Consider the following 8,170-nt stretch of genomic DNA (forward strand, 5'->3'; position numbering starts at 1 on the left):
AATTGTAATGTAATTTAATTGTCATTACATTACTCTATTTAGTTACAAAATAAATATATAAGTAGTAACATATAATGATAAATTTTATTTTAATATTTAATTTATTTATAATATTAATAATAAGTGATAATTAATTCAATGACTGGCAGTCAAGTAGCAGTGGTGGCAGTGGTAGCGACATCAGTGACAGTGGTAATTAGATAGTGGTGGTGGTGCAAGGTTTGGTAGTAGTGGTAGTAGTGTGGTCAAGTGATAATGATAGTAATGGTGGTAACATGATGGTGATGGTGATGGTGGTGGTGGTGATTGTGGTGGTGATGGTGGTTACAGAGTAGGAATAGTGGTGGTAGTAACAGTGGTAGCTAAGTAGTGGTAATAATGATAGTATTGACAATAAATAAAAAAATCAAAATAAGTAATCATTATTACATCCATCTTTGTTTGTAATGATCATTACATTATTGTAAGCATAATTGATTACATTATATGATTGTCATTCTATTACATTAAAGGCCATGTTTGGTAGGATGCAATTAAAGTTGTAACATAATCACAATTACATTGCATATTTGATTACGTTATTAGTAATATAAAAAAAATATGCAATATAATCGTGATTATATTATAACTTTAATTACACCTTACTAAATATAGCCTTTAATGTAATGGAATGACAATTATATAATGTAATCAATTATGCTTAAAGCAATGTAATGATCATTACAAATAAAGATAGATGTAATAATAATTACTTGTTTTGATTTTTTTATTTATTGTCAATACTATCACTACCACCATTATTCGACCATCACTGCTACTACCACCACTACCCCACTTTGTCACCACCACCATCACCAATACTACTAATACCATCACCACCACCACCACCCTGTTACTACCATCGCTATCACTACAACCACCACTTGACCACTAATATCATCATTTAGCCACTGCCACTTCTATCACCACCACTACCTCACCTTGCAACCACCATCACCACCTAACCACCGATGTCGCCACTGCCACCACCACTTAGCCACCATTAGCATCCGATTACCAATCATCAATCAGTACCGCTTATTATTAACACTATAAATAAATTAAATATTAAAATCAAAATTATCATTACATTACGCTAGTTATATTTTTATTTTACAACCAAACATATGAATATAATGACAATTACATTATATTACATTACAACTTTAATTGCATTATATTACGCTCTACCAAACATAATCTAAATACATTTGCATAAGCAATAGAATGTAACTCAAACCAATAATGGTGGGAGTAGGTGATATTACCTATTGGAAATCACAGATCCTGAACTCCCCATCTCTCTACCTATTTTGATTTGATTTGCATTTTTTTTAAAGTCCTTTTAATTTCTTATCCTTAGTTGAAGACGGATTTTATAACATTTTTCATACTTCACATTTTTCATACTTCCACACTCTCCTTAAAGTGCAATTGGGTTCAAACCTACAAACATTTAACCCTTAATTTTTTAACTTTCTACTAAATGCATCCTAATAATCATGTCATGTTATAGGTTAACCCGCTAACTCAATTTAATACATTTATGAAAAACTTTATTATTTTTTTCACAAGTCAACTTATGAACCACTAACCCGTAAATAGGCATTACCAGAAAATCATAAATTAATATATAAGCTTAACTATTTATTTTATTAGAGTTTTGTTATTTAGTTTGTAAATTTATGTATTATTTTGAAAATTATATTGTTTAACAATTATTTATTTTATAACTTTTGCTTAAAATATTGATTAGCTAAATATTGAAATATGTATATATTGCTTACTTGTTTAATGTTAAGTTTTAAAATTAATGTATTGTCTATCCATTTTTAATTAGGTATATATTAGTTTCTACAAAAATTTGAATTTTTAAAAGAAGGTTGTATAACTGACCAATTTTTCCTAGGATGTTATGTTCTTTGGTAGGTCCCTTCCTTGCTTGATATGTCTCAAGCGCTTCATCATGCCTGTTTCAAATGGAAAAAAAAAAAAGTGTAAAAGCAGCCTTGAAACAAGGTGACAGAAAATACATTAATGTGTACATAAATATACCTTCTAACAGAGGCTACAACATCTTGTTCAGTACTCAGAGCCATCTTCTCCAATGCCTCATTAATTTCCTACATTAATATTGAAGTTCCATTACCAAATTCAACAATGTCTCAATGTCATACAATAAAAAAAAAATCTCTTTCTTTTCTCAAAATATAAGTACGTTACATTAAAACTTTGATTGCGTTATTTGATAACATAAAAAAATTTAAGTCACGTTTGGTAAAGCTTGATATAATGCAATATAATCAATTATGTAATGCAATCTAAATTGTAATGTAATTTAATTGTCATTACATTACTCTATTTAGTTACAAAATAAATATATAAGTAGTAACATATAATGATAAATTTTATTTTAATATTTAATTTATTTATAATATTAATAATAAGTGATAATGGTTATAGTGATTGATAGTCAAGTGATTGTAGTGGCTAAGTTGTAGTGGTGGTGACAGCAGCGGTAATTAGATGGTAGTGGTGGTGGTAAGGTGAGGTAATAGTACAATTAAGTGATTGTGATAGTGATGGTGATAACATGATAGTGATAGTGGTGGTGGTGGTGGTGATAGCAGCGATAGAGTAGGAGTAATGGTGGTAGTAGCAGTGGTGGCCGAGTAGTAGTAGTGGTAATAGTATTGACAATAAATATAAAAATCAAAACTAGTAATTATGATTACATCTATATTTGTATGTAATAACCATTATGTTATTTGAAACATAATTAATTACGTTACATAATTGTTATTCCATTACATTAAATGGCCCTGTTTGGTAAGGTATAATCAAAGTTGTAATGTAATCACGATTACATCCATTTTTGTAATGTCATTCCATTATGTTAAATTTTTTTTGTTTTACCAAATAACGTAATCAAATATCAAATATAATCGTGTATTACAACTTTGATTAAGCCATACCAAACATGACCTTTAATGTAATGGCATGGCAATTACATTATATAATTAATTATGCTTAAAGTAACGTAATGATCATTACAAATAAAAATAGATATAATCATAATTACTTGTTTTGATTTTTTCACTTATTATCAATATTACCACCACCACTGTTACTACTACTACTATCCTAATTTGTCACCACCACTACCACTATCCTATTACAACAACTACCTGCTTATAGGACTTAGCGTCCTTGCTGAGGTTTGCCCCACCATCGCTCAAGGTTACACACGGAGCGGCTTTGATACCACAAATGTAATGGCTCGGCTCACTAGTGATATTGTCCGCTCTGGGCTGAAGCCCTCACGGTTTTAAAACGCGTCACTAAGGGTTAACCCAGCATCTCTCTCGTGTTTTGCCGATGTGGGATTTGCCTAGGGTGTTACACTACCACTACCCTGTTACTACCATCGATATCGCTATCACTACCACCACTACCACTTGACCACTGCTACAACTTAGTAACTGCCACTTCTACCACTACCTGGCTTCTATCACTACCACTACTTTACCTTGCCACCACCACCAAACCACCGCTATCACCATTGCCACCACCACGTAGCCACAACTATCACTCGACTACTAATTGCTGCAACCACTGCCACTTAATATTAACTCTATAAATAAATTAAAAATTAAATGAAAATTATTATTACATTACACTACTTATATTTATATTTGCAACCAAACATAGGAATGTAATGACAATTACATTATATTGCATTACAACTTTAATTATATTATATTATGCTCTATCAAACATAACCTAAATACATTTGCATAAACAATAGAATGTAACTCAAACTAATAATGGTGGGAGTTGGACATGTCACCTATTGGAAATCATACATCCTGAACTCCCTATCATTCTACCTATTTTGATTTGATTTTCATTTTTTTTTAAGTCCTTCCAATTTCTTATCCTTAGTTGATGTGGGATTTTATCACATTTTTCATACTTTCACACTCTCCCTAAAGGGCAATTGGGTTTAAATTCAAGCTCATATGCCTAACTGTCATTTACCATTGTATGGATTGTATGGATGGCCTATCTACTTGGGCCTCGTTCATTTGACTCTACCCCTTGGGTCTAGCTCTCATTGACTAGGTCATTGACAATAATCTCTCACTACCCTGAGTAATATTAGTTCAAGTTGTAGGTTGCAAATTTAGACACGACATAAAAAAGAGAGAGTTAGTATTGGCTTTATTTGTGTATTAATCGAAATCGTGTACACCTACTTATGACATACTAAGGGGATATTTGGTATGAGGTTAATAAGGGGTAATTATTGTCCTTTTAACTTTTAATCCACCGTTACTTTTGTTTGGATACTTAAAGAGATTAGATTAATTTTTCATCTCATTAATATTTATACCTTCTTGATGGGTTAAATGTTAACCTTGGGGGGCTTACGTTAATAATTACTCTCTTTAAATATTAAAACTTATAAAGGCAACATTTAACTCTTAATTTTTTAACTTTCTACTAAATATATCATAATAATCATTTCATGTCATGGGTTAACCCGCTAACACAATTTAACACATTTATGAAAATCTTTATTATTTTTATCACAAGTCAACTTGTGAACCACTAACCCGTAAATAGGCATTACTAGAGAATCATAAATTAATATATAAGCTTAATTATTTATTTTGTTAGAGATCTATTATCGTATTATAGTTTATTTGTGTTTCCTTTATTAAAACTTATTTAGTTTGTAAATTTATGTATCAATTCAAAATTATATTGTTTAACAATTATTTTTTAAAATTTTAATTAAAATATTGATTAGCTAAATTTTGCTTGTTTAATGTTAGGTTTTAAAATTAATGTGTGTATTTCACATAATAAATTATTTTTAAAAAAAATAAAAATATTGAATTATGTTAAATCATGTTAAATGGTGTGTATTAAATTCATCTTATACAATTTAATATAAATTGTGTTAAATATCTCACATAAAAAAATCTCGTATTTATGTCAATCCTAATTGTGCTCACGTCATGTGTTGACATAATAAGAATATAATCCATCAACTGAATTTTTATTTTAATTAAGTTACTTTTAAAGCGGCGCAATCTCAAGTTTGAACTCTAATCAAAACTAAATGAAATTGGATTATTAATAATAATAATAATAATAATAATAATAATAATAATAATAATAATAATAATAATAATAATAATAATAATAATAGTAAACCTCTCTTCTATACATCAACCTACCGGAAAATTTTGCTGTGCAGAGGGTGATGAAAGCTTTTGAGAATCCATTTCTTGAGCTCCTGCTGCCTCTCCTTCTTTCTCAGACATACCTGCTTGAACGATTATCAACAAAGTTCATCTGAATTTACATAACTATATTTATACATGTAGTTAAATTATCCAAATTGTATAAATTTCATCAGGCAATTAATCACAGAAAGTTTAATTAATTATTAATATTTACTTGTCATTGGTTGCACGAATCCTTGGTCCTTGATCCTGCATTTGCATGAACAAATTAAAGCTCAGAATGGTCATGGAGTTAGCAAGAAATCCAAATTAAAAGAGAAAAAAGAAAATAGAATCTATCTATATATATGTATATGCTGACCTATTGAGGCCTGGATGTTTTCATGATTTTGTAGCTTCCAAATCTACTGAATCTGAGGTTTCATCAGCAGCAGAAGCAATTGCCGAGCTTAGATTGGTTGACATATTTATTTTTCGCCTGGGAATTTATATAAGATTGAAAGAAAAGTTGCTGAGAATTAATCTTTTTAATAAAGAAACTAGAATTAATGCAAATACAATAGTTATCATTCTTGTACTTATATACGATAGAAAACTATATATATACAGGTATTTTTATATAGGAACTATCATGATTTTTACTAAAATGACAATTATTGATTGGTTGGCGATGTAGGTAAGAATTGCCCTTTATTCAAATCTATATACAGTGACACATATACGCCACATCAGATATCCATATATATAAACAAAAAAAGAAATATAAATAATTTACTTAACAAATTTGTTTAAAATGGCCATTTTGGAATTTATATTGCCATTTGTGCTTCATTTTTATTTATTCTTTCATGCATGCTTTTACATCCATGCCGGAATACCTTTTTGAAATATAAATTATTATAAATTCATTACTAAAGTGTTTAATATCCAATATAATTAATTTAAAAGGTGGAATTTGAATTCATGTGTAAAATTGATTGTGAAAATATAAATAAGAAATAGCAATCTATTTGAAGCAAACATTTGTGAAAAATCTCATGTTTTTAGAAAAAAAAAATTTCATGGTAAAAAATTAATTAGCTGAAAAAGAATATCCAATAATAATAATAATGATAATAATAATAATATACTATCTCATGAGAGCAATTAATAAATCCCCACAATCTATATTTATTAAATTTATTTGACTTTCCATCATTTTCTATCAAAGGAAAGTGTAAATTTCATTTCTCATTGAATATAAGACTAAAAATGTCGATATCTGGTCTGCCAGTGAGTTGGTCCTTCAGAATTTCTCATCGGTTATGGAATGTACATGATTGTGGGTTATATAGGAACAAAGACTTTGATAAATTACTATAATTTTAAGGATGATCTATTTCTATTACTAATCAGTGTGTGCGTATATTTTATCTTTGAAAAAAAAATGTTCATGTCTAATTAAGAGTAACAATAGATGGAAAACTTAATTAGCAATCAATTTTAGATCTTTATTACTCTTGTTAATTATTATGCAAATTCAATCAGAAAAATTTGATTTGAATAAAATTTTGTTTTAAATAATAGGCCTGATTTAATTTGAATAATAAAAAGCTCATATAAATAGTGATAAATAATAAAATAGCAATCATACGTAATGAATTTTAATTTGAGTAATTAAATGAAGAAAAAAAACCTAAATTAGTAACTATATTTTTTACCTTTTTACTTTGGTAATTTTCCTTTTTAAAATATAAATGAATTTCTTAAGAAATAACTAACTAATAATTAATCAGTTTGACTTGGTTAATAGTTGTCACTCACCTGCAAGATTCAGATCATTCCTCCAACCCTCTATTAAAAAAAGAAAAATCGTTCTACATTTTACATTAAAATTTTCACATTTTTCTCTATTTGTTAAAAAAAAAAAATACTATTAAAGGCTATTATTGTTAATACCATTTGGTTACCATTTGTGCTCTATTTGCATTTATTCTCATGCATGCTTCTCTTTTTCCATGTTAAATATACTGTTTAGGTGATGGGGAACAAAAAACAATTGAACTGAATAAATTGGGTGGATTTGAGTTATTTTAAATTATTAGTTATTATTTGAGCCTTGTGTTTTTCTCAAATAAATCGAGTTGAGTTATTTCGCGTTGTTATATATAAAGGATTTCGAATCTATTTGTGTATTATTTTAAGCTAAATTTTAATTTTATTAATTTAATTTTTATATTTTTTTAATCTTTGATATTTTTGAATTTGAAATTTGGATTTGAAATCCCTTATAAATTTGGATTCATATATAAGGGGTTCCAAATCTTACATTTGAAATTTAGAATTTAAAATTCAAAAATTTAAAAATACCTTATTTTGATAGAAAATAATTTTCAAATTTTGAATTTAAAATAGAAGTGAGTATCTATGAAAAAAATATTTTTTAGGTTGATTTTGAATTTCAAATAATTATTTTAAATCCTTACTTTTTTAAGTCTTTATAATTACCTTGGATTTGATCAAAATTCAAATTTATAATTTTTTAAACCTCTCAAATAAGAAGATTGATCCAAATCCAAATCCATAGCTTCAAATCCATGAATCCAAATATAACCTTTTTTTTTAAATTAAATTATATTTACAAAAAAAATTCAGGAAAAACTTAACAAATTAGGTCCATATTGCAACCCATGCCAATAGACTAACCCAATACACATAACCTATGACCCAAAATGTGAGGTTTAAAAACTCAAAAAACATCAGAACACTCCAAAGCTCAGAACATAAAGTAAGACTAGCATATAATATAGCCACACTTGCAAGAGAATGAGATGTTATATTAGCTTGTCTTCGAATCCAAACTAAAATCCAATTAGACTCTTGTGATAAAAGAT

The sequence above is a fragment of the Hevea brasiliensis genome, chromosome 3 (genome assembly GCF_030052815.1).
Source record: "Hevea brasiliensis isolate MT/VB/25A 57/8 chromosome 3, ASM3005281v1, whole genome shotgun sequence".
Classification (NCBI taxonomy): Eukaryota; Viridiplantae; Streptophyta; class Magnoliopsida; order Malpighiales; family Euphorbiaceae; genus Hevea; species Hevea brasiliensis.